This window comes from Paramisgurnus dabryanus, chromosome 1 (assembly GCF_030506205.2).
Source record: "Paramisgurnus dabryanus chromosome 1, PD_genome_1.1, whole genome shotgun sequence".
NCBI classification, from domain to species: domain Eukaryota; kingdom Metazoa; phylum Chordata; class Actinopteri; order Cypriniformes; family Cobitidae; genus Paramisgurnus; species Paramisgurnus dabryanus.
Genome location: NC_133337.1, coordinates 27,172,668 through 27,189,236, shown reverse-complemented (window position 1 = coordinate 27,189,236; position 16,569 = coordinate 27,172,668). Strand labels below are relative to the sequence as shown.

Below are 16,569 nucleotides of genomic sequence, written 5' to 3'. Positions count from 1 at the left end.
ACAATACAAAAACAAACATTGAGGTGGCACTTAATAGGATAGTTCACCAAGAAAATTTAAATTCTGTCATCATTTACTCATGTTGGCACCCAATCAGATCTGGGGCACTATTCACTTCCATGGTATTATTCCTCTTGTGAAAGTGAAGTATACAACAATACAAAAACAAACACTGAGGTGGCATTTAAAGGGATAGTTCACCATTTTTTTAAAATTCTGTCATCATTTATTCATGATTGCATCCAAGCAGATCTGGGGCACCATTCACTTCCATGGTTTTATTCCTCTAGTAGTGGATGGGAAGTATACAACAATATATAATGAACATTTAGGTGGCACTTAATAGGATAGTTCACCAAAAAATTTAAATTCTGTTATCATTTATTCATGATTGTACCCATGCAGATCTGGGGCACCATGCAATTCCATGGTATTATTCATCTTGTGAAAGTGAAGTATACAATAATACATAAACAAACACTGAGGTGGCACTTAAAGGGATAGTTCACCAAAATTTTTTAATTCTGTCATCATTTATTCATGATTGCACCCAAGCAGATCTAGGGCACCATTCACTTCCATGGTTTTATTCCTCTAGTGGATGGGAAGTATACAACAATATATAAATGAACATTGAGATGGCACTTAAAGGGATAGTTTACCAAAAAATTTACATTCTGTCATCATTTATTCATGTTTGCAACCAAGCAGATCTGGGGCACCATTCACTTCCATGGTTTTATTCCTCTAGTGGAAGTGAAGTATACAACAATACATAAACAAACATTGAGGTGGCACTTAAAGGGATAGTTCACCAAAAAATAAAATTTCTGACATCATTCACTGTTAGTACTCAAGCAGATCTGGGGCACCATTCACTTCCATGGTTTTATTCCTCTAGTAGTGGATGGGAAGTATACAACAATATATAATGAACATTGAGGTGACACTTAAAGGGATAGTTCACCCAAAAAATTAAATACCCAAGCTGATCTGGGGCACCATTCAATTCCATTGTATTATTAAAGTCAATGGTGCCCCACATCTGCTTGGTTACAAATATTTCAAAATATCTTCCTTTGTGTTCAGCAGAACAGAAAAGTTTGTTAGGACTTTAATAAATAAATGATGGCAGAATTTATTTTTTGTGAAAAAAATGTAAGGACCTTAAAGGGATAGTTTACCTAAAAATGAAAATTATGTCATCATTTTCATTCTCATGTTGTTGTAAACCTTTTTTTTTTCATGAATACAAAAGAAGATATTTTGATAAATGATGGTAAGCACACAGTTGATGGTACCCATTGAATCCCATCATATTTGTTTTTCCTACTATGGAAGATAATGGTTACAATCAGCTGTGTGCTTACCATCAGTTAACAAAATATATTATTTTGTATTCATCCGAAAAAAAGAAATTCATACAGGTTTAAAACAACATGATGATGAGAAAATGATGACACAATTTTCATTTTTGGGTGAACTATCCCTTTAATTCCAGCATGCACTGCATTACATTCTCAGCCTGATAACTTGCCCCAAATATCTGAGATCTCTATAAAGCCTTGGTGTTATAATGCCTATAGATAAACATCCTCTACGGTTAAGCTCTGAGACAGCTGCTTATATAACGCACATGCAGCATACGCCCATATGTCCACAGAAGAGACGCAGCTCATACTGTACTGTATACAGAGGGCTGAAGAGACATTTCATCATAAGTTTACGTGCTTTCTTGGCATTGCTACTTTAATGTCATGCTACAGAAACCCTGAGTCTACTCATCGTAACAAAGCCATCACGGCTTTAAATGCTCATTCCTTCCTGTTTCTTTCTCCATCACTTCCTCCATGTGCATGGCAGGTCATTCCCCGAGGCGTGAACTCTGTCGATACTACTGCAAAGAGTGCGAGAAAGCCACCGGACCGCGTTAACTCTCACAAATAGTTTCCTTCGCCCACTTGGTGAACACGCATACACACACACACAGCACAATATGAGGTGGCGAAAGTGCCCGAGAAACGCGATTTCTCAGAAGATGTAAGTGGTGCTTAACCGTTAAAACTCCCAACATGATGCTAGTGTGATGTGGACGGTTGCTAAGGTGGTTGCTAGAGCGTTGCTATAGGGGTGCTTGCCATCGAGCTTAAATGAAAATGTAACATCTTTGTCAGCGGATATGGCTAGGGTTCCTTTTTTTTTAAGTAAACGTGTGAGCGTGTGCATGGGCGTATGTCCTCCTTCGTTGTTTGTAAAGGAAAATGTTTGCATTTATAATGCTTTTGCGTGGGAGTGTTTTTGATATGGTGCATGCGTGTGTTTGCATATGCACACATGTGTGCAAGTATGTACTGTACAGTATACAGAGTATAATGTGGCATAGCAAGCGTTTCCTGGTACGTGTGCCAAGCGTCTGCCCACGTGTCTGATACCATGTCAAAGGTCGTCTACCCACGATCTGGAAATGTACTCGCCTCTCTATTCAACGCCCCGATTCGACTTCCTTTTTGTGCTTCCAAATACGTAACTGATCTCAGGTCAGCAATATGGATGGGAGAATAACCAATGTGTTTTAACGTGCAGTTACAAGCCACTAGAGGGAGGCAGGTGTGCTTAATGCATCAAAGGGTTTTATAATACTGCTTGGTCATGCCGATCCAGGAGGACCGTATGTAACCACAATAGACATTAAGGGGGACGTGCCACCCCCTAATATTCAGAAACATTGGTATTTTTAATATACATATACATAGCATTGAATGTTTTGGTCCCCCGATCTTTAAGCTGTGTTTCTAATCTCTGAGCAATGATGCCATGAGATCATTTCTTTAAGCTGATGGGTGGATGCTAAACAATCTGGACTCTGGTTTAAAATTTCATGCTAGTCGATGGTGATCAGGTTTGTGAGACGACAACGCAGGCAAATGTGATGCTCATGGCAATTTTTTTTAAATGTAAAAACAAGGAGTGGTCGGTTGACATGCGAGTGACTTTTATGTAGCTTGCCGCTTTATTGATCTGTTCTGCAAATGTTGCGTGTCAGACTTGGTTCTCCTTTCTGTATTTTTCTGTCAGGGACTCTTGAGGGGAAATCAGCGATCTGGCTAAATTTGGCAGCACGCTAAGTCCATTTTTATCGCATGTAGGCCAGTCAGGCACAGAGGAGAAGAAAGGGAGAGAGAAAGAGGTACTGAATCTAACACAGGGATCCATAGGTCGACATACAGACAGAACTGTTATTGTATATAAAAGTGAATCTTACAAACGTGAGAAATAATAATAATTTACTTAAAACTTTATTTATTCACCCTTAAGTTGTTTCAAACTTGTATAAATATCTTTGATCTGCAGAACACAAATGAAGATATTTTGAAAAAATGTAAATAAAAGATATGGGGCACCATTCACTTCCATTGTATTCTTTTTTACAACTATGGAAGTCAATGGTGCCCCAGATCTGCTTTGTTACAAACATTCTTCAAAGTATCACCCTTTGTATTTAGCAGCAGAAAGAAAGTTTGGAAGCTGATAATTTTAGTTTATAAAGATTTAAAAATTGATATTTTTATTATAAAATTGCATCGATTGCCCTCAGAAGGCCTTTATGTAGGATAGATGGACTTTTTTGGACTTCAAAATCAGAAGCACCATTTACTTCCATTATAAAGTTTGAAAGACCCAGAACATTTTCTAATATATCTTCTGATCGTGTTTGTCTGAAAGTTGATAGTCATATACATCTCGGATGACTTGTGGGTGTGCAAATCTTGTTTTGTTTTTTATTACAGACGATTTCATTGGACGCACATGCGGTGATGCGATTACGCGTCTGGTCGGAACTTTACTTCTGGTTTTCTGTTTGTTTAATGGTCTGACTAGTTGCTAAACAGAACTTTTGAACAAATACGTCGTCGAAAATGGCAAATGTTTTGGTTTCCTTGGTAATCTACGTGTTGTTTATTTTGCTTGTTATATAAATACACTACTTTAAAAGGACTTTGTTGTTATTTATTTTAGCAGAGTTTACCAGAAGTTACATGATTTCCACGAAAGCCCCTTGTTTATGTTGTTACTGCTGAAACCGTCTATAGGCTGTATGCCTTTAACTCACTACTGTATTCATGCCTCACAGGCACTACTTTATAAAACAAACCCTGAACAAAACTGAAACAGAACTGCCTGCAGGAAATTAATACCATTATTTAATTACGCAATATCTTAACACATTTGAAAAAAAATCACACTTTATCAGTCGTTACATAAGCATTCGCAAACAGACGCACTGACAAGTACATCTGAGCTATTGTGCTTTGTTTTATCCCAGATTTGGAATCAAATCAAAAACTAATCCTATGCAAACGTTTGATTTTGATAATTACACATTTACAGAATGTGAACCACAGTGAAATCATCAGCGCTATAGACAGAAAGCTTGTTTTTGTAGCTCAATTGGTCATGGGTTTGAGTCTTAGGGAGCATAATAGAAACCATGCATATACTGTCAGAATAAGTTTTTTTTTTTTTTAATGGCAGTACCATTTTAAGTACCGTCTTAAAGGAATATTCCAGACAAATATCAAAATGAATGCATGATTTACTCATCCTCAAGCAATCCGAGATACACACGTACATCATCTCTCAGACGAGCACATTTGGAGTTATTTTAGTAAATGTCCAAGCTTATAATGATAGAAAACAGGGATCAGGGAAAAACTTCTGACTTAAAAGCCCAAAAAGTGCATTCATCCTTCACAGAGGTAATCCACATGGCTCCAATGAGTTAATAAAGATCTTCTGAGACTAATCAATGCAATTTTCTATGAAAACTATTTACTTTTTAAACTTAATAAACTGTAATAATTAGCTTCCGGTTATCTTCCGCCATCTTGAACTCACTTGACAAAAACTTCGATTTGCATCGATTTCTCTCAGAAGATCTTTATTAACGTCTTGGAGCCCTGTGGATTACCTGTGTGAAGGATGAATGCACTTTTGGGGCTTTTAAGTCAGAAGTTTTTCCCTGATCCCTGTTTTCTATCATCACAAGTTTGGAAAAGCACAGACATTTGCTAAAATAACTCCTAATGTGTTCGTTTGAAAGATGATGAACATATCTTGGATTGCTTAAACTTAAAAAAAATGATTTTCAAAAAAAAAATTCTTAGAATTTTTGTCTGGTTTTTACGGAAGAGGATTAGGGCCACTGGTGAAAAAAAATTTGAATTCTGAATTTAATCTCAGAATTCTGACTTTAATCTCAGAATTCAAATATTTTTTTCACCAGTGGCCCTAATCCTCTTCCGTAGGTTTTCAGTAAAAATATCAAAAAAATTCTTCAATTAAGATGCTTTTTCTTGATGAGCAAAACAACCCAAGAAAATAATAGTTTTCAGACCAAAAATATCAAATTTAATTTTGTGGATAAAACAAGCAAAAAATCTGTGCTTATCTGGGGTAAGCACATTTTTCTTGAAATTTTCTTAAATTTAGTGTATAAGAAAAATGTTCAAGATTTTTTTGCTTACCCCATTGGCAGATTTTTTTGCTTGTTTTATGCACAAAATCACTTTAATTTGATATTTTTGGTCTAAAAACTAGACTTATTTTCTTGGGTCGTTTTGCTCATCAAGAAAAATACTTAATTGAAAATTTTTTAGATATTTTTACTGAAAACAAGACAAAAATACTAAGAAAGTTTATTCTTGAAAATAATTTTTTTTTGCAGTATAAGGGTAAGTAAATCATGAGGTATAATTTTGATATTTGGCTGGAGTATTGCTTTAAATACCATTTAAGTACATTAATGTATATATGTAATACCAATATTTACCTCTGAGGTACAAATGTAAACTCTTTGGGTGCAAAGCTGTACCTTATGAAAGGGTACCGCACCAGTGATGATTTTTATTGTGTATGTACAGATTCCTATGTAGTCTTAGAAAAATGCATGGCGATTACTTTCAGTCACATTCACTCTGTTTTAAAGGGGACATTTCACAAAACTTTTATAAGATGTCAAATAAATCTTTGGTGTCCCCAGAGTACGTTTGTGAAGTTTTAGCTCAAAATATCCCATAGATGATTTATTATAGCATGTTAAAATTGACACTTTGTAGGTGTGAGCGAAAATGTGCCGTTTTTGGGTGTGTCCTTTAAATGCAAATGAGCTCATGCAAACACTGATCGCCATAATGGTGGTTTCATTGTGAAACTCAATTGTACTGTCAATTATTTTCTCTCTCTCTGCACTAAATGGCAGTGCCGTGGTTGGATAGTGTAGATTAAGGGGCGGTATTATTATAATAAGATCCCCTTCTGACATCACAAGGGGAGCCAAATTTCAATTACCTGTTTTTTCACATGCTTGCAAAGAATAGTTTACTGGCTTGTTCTTCACATTGTCTAGGTTGATGGAATCACTTGAAAGTCAGGAATTTTATATATTTTTTTGTCCAAGTCATGGAATATCAGGGATTTTTATTTGTTGCTTTAAATTTGAATTTATCAAAATGTAATCCGCTTGATAACCATTTCCAGGTCCAAGCCTCTGCTGACTACTATTTAAACAGCTGTTCATTGGCACTGTTTATTCATTTCACGCATTTTTATAAACTCACTACACTTTATTATCCAGGCTCACTGCATAGGTCAATGAAATACAGCTTTTTAGTCTGTAAAAGTCAGGGAATTCAAGTGGGAATCCTAGATTTTCATTTGCCCAAATTGGCTCTTGATTCGAAACACCCTGCCTTGGTCCTTTTATTAGTTGGAAAACAACTCCATGCTGGACCGCCAAGGAAGTTTGTACAACAATAATCTTTCTTCACCAACAAGAAACTATAAAGCTACCGTCTGTAGCCGAGCAATTATTTTCACAGTTTACCATAATCGACCGAGCAATTTGGTTGTGTCCAGCGCAAAATGACTCATTACCATCATTACACGTCTGACTGGTTATAGGAAGTCATTTGACTTGGAATTTTTTGCTCACATTGTTTCTTCCATTGATGGAAACTCCAAAATAAGAGCTGCATGGGTCCAGCTATTAATGTAATAGCTTGTAATAGCCTCGTCGGCCAATAGGGTTTTACATTTCCAAAGTTTACTGCTTTGCATTGACAAAACGGCTTCCTCTGCTAAACATCAACCATGGGTTCAGCGCAAGGAACATCTTGTCCTCTCAATGTCGGGAGAATCAAAGCATTTTCACCAACCGCTGCCAAGTCGCGCTTGTGAAAATGTATCCTCTTTATGCTGGTCACTTTGAAAGCCAAACCACGGTTGCTCTCCGACTCTCTCTCACACAAACACACTCATCTTGATAGATGGACGGGTTTTAACTAGGGTGCATGTGGAGAGTTGCTCTTTGTCCAGGGTTTCCTGAGTGAGATATGAGTTCGCATTATGCAGCGGAGAGCTCGGGCAGGGCTTGTGCCAGCTTTGCTTGCCCGGGCGCATTCCTCTCCCATCAAACGCTTTGGGAACCGGGAACTCGGGGGCACAAATATCAGCCATCTCTGCACTCTCCCTGCCAACCTGAGAAGCCCTGGGAGGAGAGGAAGGTTCTCTCACAAAGACAGATTTGAATAAAGGCTTTTAAACTACAAGTACCAGCGGTTTAGTGGTTTTCTTGAACACAAAGGGGCATTTAGTGCTCTTTGGATGGCTGTGGGTTTATGGGAAGGCTTTGGATGAGTCTACGAGGATGATTTGCTGGCTTTTATTTAGTGATAAAGAGATACAAGCCAAGAATGAAATTTAAAGTTGATAACAATGTCATTTAACTTTCATAATGTGACATCCTCTGATTACTTCAACATTGTGTAATGTAGGAATGGACTTTATTTGTTCCATCAGAACTTAAATCTCTTGAAATCAGCCGCACATACTTTAAAAAATGGTTTTTGGATGTAGCTAAAGATCAGTTTCACTCTCCATGGCATCTCAAAGTATCCCATTTGTAACATTTAGTCGAATTGCTGGCTTTATTATTCGACATCTAACTATGATTGAAGAAACTGCGTTCCAACAACAGCAGCGTATCTAAAGCTGCGTGCACACCGCCAGCGACTAGCGGAGAGATGCACTGCAAAGAATGACTTTCTTACTTAGTATTTTTGTCTTGTTTTCAGGAAAAATATAGAAATATTCTTAAATTAACTCTTTCCCCGCCATTGACGAGATATCTCGTCAATTAAGAAAAAACGCTTCACCGCCAATGACGAGATTTTCCGTCTTTCCGCAATACCGCTATTATCCACCAGGTGGCGCCCTTCCGCAACTTTTTAAAACCGGAAGTATTGCCCTATGCCAAGCTGCTGCATGTCCGTGTCTGTTTTAAAGATCGCTCTGAATGGGATCTCTATGAAAAGTCCGTCACAAATATGGAATTATTTTTGCTTTTTGCTCAAAATATGGTGTTTTTGCAAAAACCTACCCATATTCAAAAGCTGATTGCAAAAGAACCACTAAAGGTAGGATGAAACGGTTTTTTTTGTTTGAAAGCAGAGGGTCTGTTCTTTCATTTGGTATATTGTATGTTTATTTATTTAAAGAAGAACATTTTCTGGAAGGCATTAAACTTTGGTGAAAATCATGAAAAATGCTGGCGCTGGCTGGCAACTTTTTTTAAAAACGCTGGCGGTGAAAGAGTTAAAATGTATTTTCTTGATGAGCAAAATGACCTAAGAAAATAAGTCTAGTTTTTAAACAAAAATTATACAATTTAAGTGAAATTGTGGTTAAAACAAGCAAAAATATCTGCCAATGGAGTGAATAAAGTGAATTAAATTTCATGAAGTAAACTTATTTCAAGATTTTTTTCTCACCCCATTGGCCAATATTTTTCCTTGTTTTAACCACATTTTCACTTAAATTGTATATTTTTTGTTTAAAAACTAGACTTATTTTTTATATTTCTATATCTCATTCAGTTCACTGCAAAAAAATGACTTTATTAGTATTTTTGTAAAAAAAAAAAACATTTGAGTGCTTACACTGCAAAAACTGATTTTCAAGAAAGCATTTCTTAGTATTTTTGTCTTCTTTTGAGTAAAAATAAAAAAAAATCTAAAATTAAGATGCTTTTTCTTAATGAGCAAAACGACCCAAGAAAATAAGTCTATTTTTTAGACCCAAAATATCAAATTTAAGTGATTTTGTGCATAAAACAAGCAAAAAAATTGCTAATGGGGTAAGCAGTTTTTTTTTTAATTTTTCTTGAATTAAGTGTTTAAGAAAATTTTTCAAGATTTTTGTTGCTTGTTTTAAGCACAAAGTCACTTAAATGAGATATTTTTGGTCTAAAAACTAAACTTATTTTCTTGGGTCGTTTTGCTCATCAAGAAAAGCATCTTAATTAAAGAATTTTATATTTTTTTACTGAAAACAAGAAAAAAATACTAAGAAAATGTTTTCTTGAAAATCAGTTTTTGCAGTGCATTTTTTGCAGTGCAATGTGGTAAGAAAAAAAAGAAAAACTTTTTTCTTAAACACTTAATTAAAAAAAAATTCAAGAAACATTTTTCTTACCCCATTGGAAGATTTTATTGCTTATTTAAAGCAGAATTCACTTAAATTTGATTTTTTTTTTACTTATTTTCTCAAGTCATTTTGCTCAAAATGCATCTAAATTTAAGAATTTTTAGATATTTGTACTGAATACAAGACAAAATAATAAGTCATTTATTGCAGTGTTCAATTGAAGCTTGCCGACTTTTGCCGACAGTGACCATTGGCGACAGAAAGTGGGTGTGTCCTGCTACTCATCAAAGTTGTGAAAAATGAAACTTTATGCAAATGATGACCTCCTTTCGGGCGCTACTCCCGTCATCTGCTTTTTATCAGTTGAAAGTTTTTCAAGTTCATCACGTTGCTGTACATGCCCAACGGTTACTGTCGGCTGTGATGCCGGAAATGGCCAGCTCTTCATTAAAATGAATGGGATTGTGTGGCTTTATCGCTGCGTCTCACTTATAATGTGAAATGGGCATAATGACCTCGCAGCAGAGACGCCGGCACACAGCAACAAAGCCACTGTCGATGTGCTCACAGCTTAATGCCTTAAAGTTTGAGCATTGTTGAACAACATTCACACAGCACTTTGCTCCCAGAAAATTTCCGTAAAATTGGCATAGAGGGTTCTGTGTGAACACAAACACGTCCCGTAAATATTCTGGGATCTTTCCCGTAAAGAGGACCTAGTAACATTCACGGAAAGCATTCATGTTTAAACAAGAGGCAGGAACAACGGCATAAGGGGCGTGCAGTATATGATTATGTGCGTGTCATTGCAACCAGAAGTTATGGTTCAGCTCTTTGACACAGGGATTTAAACACAGATGAACATTCACAACGAAAAATGTCGTCAAACTGGACTGAAGCAGAGATCAGGGAGCTCGTCACTATCCGATCATTCACCAGCATGACAGAACAGCGCATCACGCGCTAATTATGATCTTGTCGTAAAATAGAGAGAAAAATCACGGATAATTAGCAAACCTACCAAGTGCAGGACTTTACACGTCAGGTGTCTTTACGGGATCTTTAGGGTATTTGTGTGAATGCACGAACAGATTAGAGGTAAAGCAAGTTAATACATATTGAGATCATTTTGCTTCTGAATAACTGATGAATTCTGTGAAATAAAATCCGAAAAAGCAAATAAGAATCAATTTATATTTAGTTTACTTTGAAACCACACTGCAATGCGCTTTCTTTCATTTATTCTCAGGTTTTCACATCAGATGCGTCCTCTATAGGTCTGCTACTATATTTCCTCGCCTTATCCTAACCTTCTTTATTCAAACTGTCCATTTCTTTCCTTGCTCTCTCGCTTCTCTCTGTTCAGGGTAATGGCGGCAGCCACAGCCTCTGTGTGCCTGCGTCATCACCCACTTCCCCTCCCGTCCACTGCTGGATGTAAACACACGCAGTCACATGGGAGCAGTACATCATGACCACACACACACCCCACAGCGGAAATGCAGGTTTCACAGCTGAACTAAAGACCAGCATGAATCACACACACCATCATACGCAGTGAACAAACCCCGTTTCAATATCACTGCACGCTAATTCAACCAGACGTACAGTACACTGATGCCTCCCTGAATGCCAACAGAGACTTTAACACTGCGACAAACACATTACTAGTGCTGCTGATGCTGATGTTTTGCTCTTTTTTGATCGATTCACTCTGGTTTCCAGTAAAACATTTGCATTAGTCGGCGTGCCACAATTGACTCGTGAAAGAGGAAGCTTAATAAGGCTTAATAGGGTTTTTATTGGACCTGGCATCATGAAATTGCGTGAACTTGGAAGACTTTTAAAGAGGTGGTTTGGATATGATTTGAAAGATGACAGATCAAAGTAGCTGACTGTTCAAGAACAAACTTCTAGAGATGTTGATTCAGCACTACAGATTTTGTGGTCTGCATTTCCATCCATAACCCCTATATTGCTGCCGATGACGCACATCGTGATGTCTGTTTGTTTTTGGCGGGCAGGAACACACGTTCACACGAATGCACATCCAGAGCAGCCGCTCCCAAGCATTGCTTTCGAATGCCATGTTAATCTTATTGTTTTCCTCCATATAGTAGTGAGTAAATGTGCCTGGTTAATTCACTCCAGAGTGGAAATAACTTCCTACAGCACACTGATCCACTTAACACTCACCAGAACAACATGACCTGGAATTAGTTTTCCCATTTACAGCCTGCTTTATAACTAATGTCCTTTTTGGGAAAGTCTACAAAGTACAAAACAACGTCCGAAAATGTAATTATAATTCGAGACATCAAGTCAAATGACTTGAAACTCAGCCAATGAGTTTCCAAGTCAACATAAGCTGGAACTGAAGCTGGGAGATCTGCCAGTTGTCATCTATTCTATAAAAACAAAGTCAACTTGTCCTTTCTACACCATTTTTTGTCACAAATTCACCAAAACGCACACAGATCTATTATTTACATATTGCTATTATCTAACCCTGTAAGTTTTGATGACTCATGATTGGTAGAACTAGAATCGACGTCACAATCCTCTTAATAAGCTATGTACCTGCCTGGTTGCTAAGCGACCTACTTTATGAAAACCACGTCACTTACTATACATCAAAGCATACATTGCGCGTACTTTGGTCTTGGTTCACTTTGCGGCGGGCGCAACGCTGTTGACCTATATGGTGCGCGTACTGGGCAGCTCAGGTTGTTGTCGTTTACAGAATGGGAGACAACCCGTGCGCGCATCCTGGTAAAACAGGGTAGTGGCGTCGTATGCTCATCTGTAGCAGTCTAATTCTTTAATTTGTCCAACAAATATATTTTGACGTGTGATTATTTTTATTGATCATAAGATGACTGACAATAATAAAATCAATTTCAGTTGGATCAACCAGATGTCGTCACATAAGTGCACATCTGCGTGCGATGCATAAAAACTTCTAAAGAAAATACGCGCGAGCTTTATTATGATGTTTTATTATATTTATGAGTTTATAAATCAATTCAAATTTGATTTACGGGTTTATAAACATCGCAAGTAAGAAAAAGAACAAAAACTATATTTCCTAACATAGCTTACGAGGACGCGGCAAATGTATAATATACACTTTAATAGGCTTACAATATACATATATAAACATATCGAATAACACATAAATAAGTTGAAAATCCCTTACAGTACGAGCTTCCCAGAGGCATCCAGCCGGCTATGCGAAGTTTGCTTCATATCGACGAAGCGCTGTTCCGCTTTATCTTGCGTAATGATGATAATGACGATGGTACTGAAATAGCAGCGCAACTTCTAAAAGTGAGTCATTTTCTGCTTTAAATCCCCTGATGGCTTTATACAAGATTAATACCTATATGTGCTCAGCTCATCGTTTATGATCTCCGCGTACGCATGCATGTAACATATAGGTTGCATTCGGTTGCCGTGGCATCGTACGGCAACTGCGCACTTTCATGTTGCTCTTTAACAGACGTACACAGTAATGTGAAGGGGTTTACAAGACGTCATCCAAATGCCACAATAAACACAAGACCACAGATAAATGATTTTCCCCATCGTTTACCCACAAGTTTGAATTTATTCTGCGCAACAGAGCCCGGAATGCGGACATTGGCAGAGTGAAAGAACACTGCATAAGGCAAACAATCAAATATTCCCTCTTAGCAAAAAAAATCCATGCGTTATTCCTAAACATCCACATCCAAATTATTGTACACACTTACTTAGGAGCTGCCCGTGATGGTCCTTTAAACCGGGAGCAGTTTCAGTTCTCGTCTGCGCGCTATGAGTTTGCGGTTACAGTGTGACATTTATCACATAAATAAGCCGTAAATAACTTCACGCGCGCTGTCAGGATGCGCGCACACACGCGTTCACGTGCGTTATTTTCTTGAAGTCTTCGCTTGCATGTACATCTACATGAAGTGCGTATGCGCCCGGCAGCAGGTGCAATCCGGAACCCATAGTGCCGCTCCAATAGCTCCAACCCTGACAGGCGAAATGGGGCGTTCACTGGACGACTGCGTTGCTTATTTTGTAGTCATGGACACAGCTTAGTTTTTCTCTTCGCTGTTTCATTATATCATGCCCATCATGTGACAGTGCCACCTCCCTCAATGGAAACTTAAAGAGACCTCCTCCTGATGTAGGCTATCTCTTTCGTCTGGGACACACTTAGGCTAAACTGTAGTAGGTGATTTAACACAGTTTGTAAACATGCTGTCAAACATTACAGATACTTTAAATAAGCAAAATAATAGGTCTATGATCTATATAAAATATGTTTCAAATAAAACTTCCCTTTATTTGTAAGAGTTTTAAAACATATACAATATCTATATTTTTTGTTATGTATTTATTGTATAAAAGTATCATTGCAAAATCTTTAAAAAAATTAAGATTCTTTAAAAAATATCTTTAAAAATGTTTAAATAACAGTGAACCTAATTAAATGTAACATAATTAAAATTTACTCATTTAATTCATTACAATATTGTGCTTTCTATGCACATCACAAATCAACCTATGTGAACTTGACTCATTTAAGTTGTATTAAAGCAATATTTCTATAACTGGCCAGGGATTTCCAGTTCCCAGCATGCTTTGCATGAGACTGAATAATAAGAGTAAATATCACATATATATATATATATATATATATATATATATATATATATATATATATATATATATATATATATATATATATATATAATTTTATTCCGTGCATTACATTATTCCGTATTACATTTTCAATATGAATAGGCTATGTAAAATATATTACATGTCTTTTCTGTGCCAATTCATCCACTGCTTTAAAATTTGTATAATATCCTTATCTTCTCTTCACATACAGAATTATACTCATATAGGGTCAAGTGTAATAAGTGCTACTTTGAATTTTCATGAAATAATTATGTATTCAGTACTAATTCTTTCTGCTCAGACATGGAGGACCTAATCGAGCCTTTTGTCCTTTATAAAATGTAAGACTGGGGTCCCCCCAAACCCACTTTGTACAAGTTTGTTATCTCATTGTGCACAGGTTTAAACAAATTACAACGCACAAATGGTCCCCAGCAACTTACGGTAAATTAAAGGCGCTCTTGCCAAGATCTGGTCCTGCACTTAGCAGAAATGACTTTATTCTCTTATTTCTTACATCAGCTTGTTTCCAGTAAATGACAGCATCTCCGTGCTTTAAGGTAGAATGCGCCAGGAAGGTCATTGTGTTTTTTAATGTTCTTTACAGAATGTCCACTTGTCTGTCTGTCTGATAAGTATTTCTGTCCGTTAGAGAGGATAATAAATGAATGCATTGATTGTTTTCATTGATATCCTTAAACTTTTTAAAAGTTCAATTTGATACTCCCGTATCAAGGAGCCAGGGAAATCCTGTTAAGCAGAAGTCCATAGTTTTTGTCTAACTAAAGACCCCTGGTGCATGATGTAAGAAACAATGAGTTACCTCTGCCCCTCCAAATCTTGCTTTGCTCCTTGGCTATGAAGGCTGGCTACATACCTTTTCTCATCCTTGGAGAGAAGCCACGCCACTAGTTCATTTGCTTATGTCAAGAATAGCCTACTTTCAGGCTTATCTGCAGTAAATTTGCTCTGAGCCTTATTGTAATGATTAATGATTCTTCCATAGCTGCATGATTCATATAAAGTATTAGTGTAATCTAGGTCTTATAAAAATATAAAGGTGATTGAGGAGAGGGAAAAATTTACAGCAGCCCTACATAATGACTTCCTTCAGTTTAACCAAATATAAGAGGGCCTGCAAGCAAAGTAGCCTAAGTGTCCCATAATTAGTATTCACTAATAGTTTTTTACATTTACCAAATAGGGTTTGACATTCTTATAGATAAGTATAAATAATAGTTTCAGTATTGCATTATGACTACAAGTATTAGCAACTTGCAAAGGAAAATGAATATCAACCAATGGTATCAACATCACCATTGTCATACTAACCAACTAGAGAAACGCAGAACTATACATCATGACAGTCAGAGGCCGGAAGTGGGCGGAGCAAGTGTTGCCATACTATCAAACAATTTATTATAAATATTTAAATGAAAATATATATTTATGATATATGAGGTTTAATTATATTATATATAAATATATAGAGTTATTTCAGAGTGATTGAGACATTTTTTTTGCCATTGAGGTGAGTGTGTGTGTGTGTAAAATAATGGTTTAAAAGTTAAATGTATAGTGGCTGGGAAAAGATTAATCGTGATTAATCGCATACAAAATAAAAAGGATTTTTGGCATAATATATGAGTGTGTGCTGTTTGTAATTATTATGTACATATAAATGCAAACACATTCATGTATATTAAGAAACATTTACATGTGTATATATTTATTTATATTTTTATATATTCTATATTTTATATAAATATATATATATATATATATTTCCCAGCCCAATTCATTTGTTTTGTTGAGTCATAAATGATTAACAATATAAATTAAACACAAATCTTTAAAATAATAACAACAACAAAGCTTGAGCATTGGAGCATTTGATTTTATTGAAAAAGCAAAAGTGTCTTTTCCTCATAAATTGCAAAAGCACAACGCACTAAATGTAGCTGCTCCAAAAAATTACAATTAATTAATAAAAATACAAAATTTTAACTAAGAAAATAAATAAAACAAACAAAAATAAACATGTTATGCAGGCAAGCACTGCTACTCCGTCCACTTCCGCCCTCAGACTCTTATGACGTAACAGGCGGGTGCTCAGACTGTCATGATGTATGGTTCAACAACAACAACAACAACGCGACGTTCTTATCCTCACAATATGAAAATTATATATTAACGACATAAAAAAATAAACAATATATTTTTATATGTTAAAATATATTTATATTAATAATATACACAGTAATATATATATATCAATATTGTTGTATTGTTGATATTATTAAATATAGTAATCAATAATAATAAATATAACTATTATTATTATATGTTAAATAAATATTACAAGTAGTATTTTCAAATCGTACACTAGTACTTTAATACTGCTTCTCT

The 16,569-nt window shown here is 36.1% G+C and overlaps 1 long non-coding RNA gene across 1 annotated transcript in view; it reads right to left on the bottom strand.

Moving 5' to 3' along the window:
* Positions 1-13,543, bottom strand: part of LOC135779406 (uncharacterized) — a 66,151-nt gene extending 52,608 nt beyond the window's left edge. Inside the window, exon 1 of the long non-coding RNA XR_010544790.2 lies at positions 13,239-13,543. This is a non-coding gene — a long non-coding RNA (uncharacterized lncRNA). The remainder of the gene's footprint in view (positions 1-13,238) is intronic.
* Between the last annotated feature and the right edge of the window lie 3,026 nt (positions 13,544-16,569).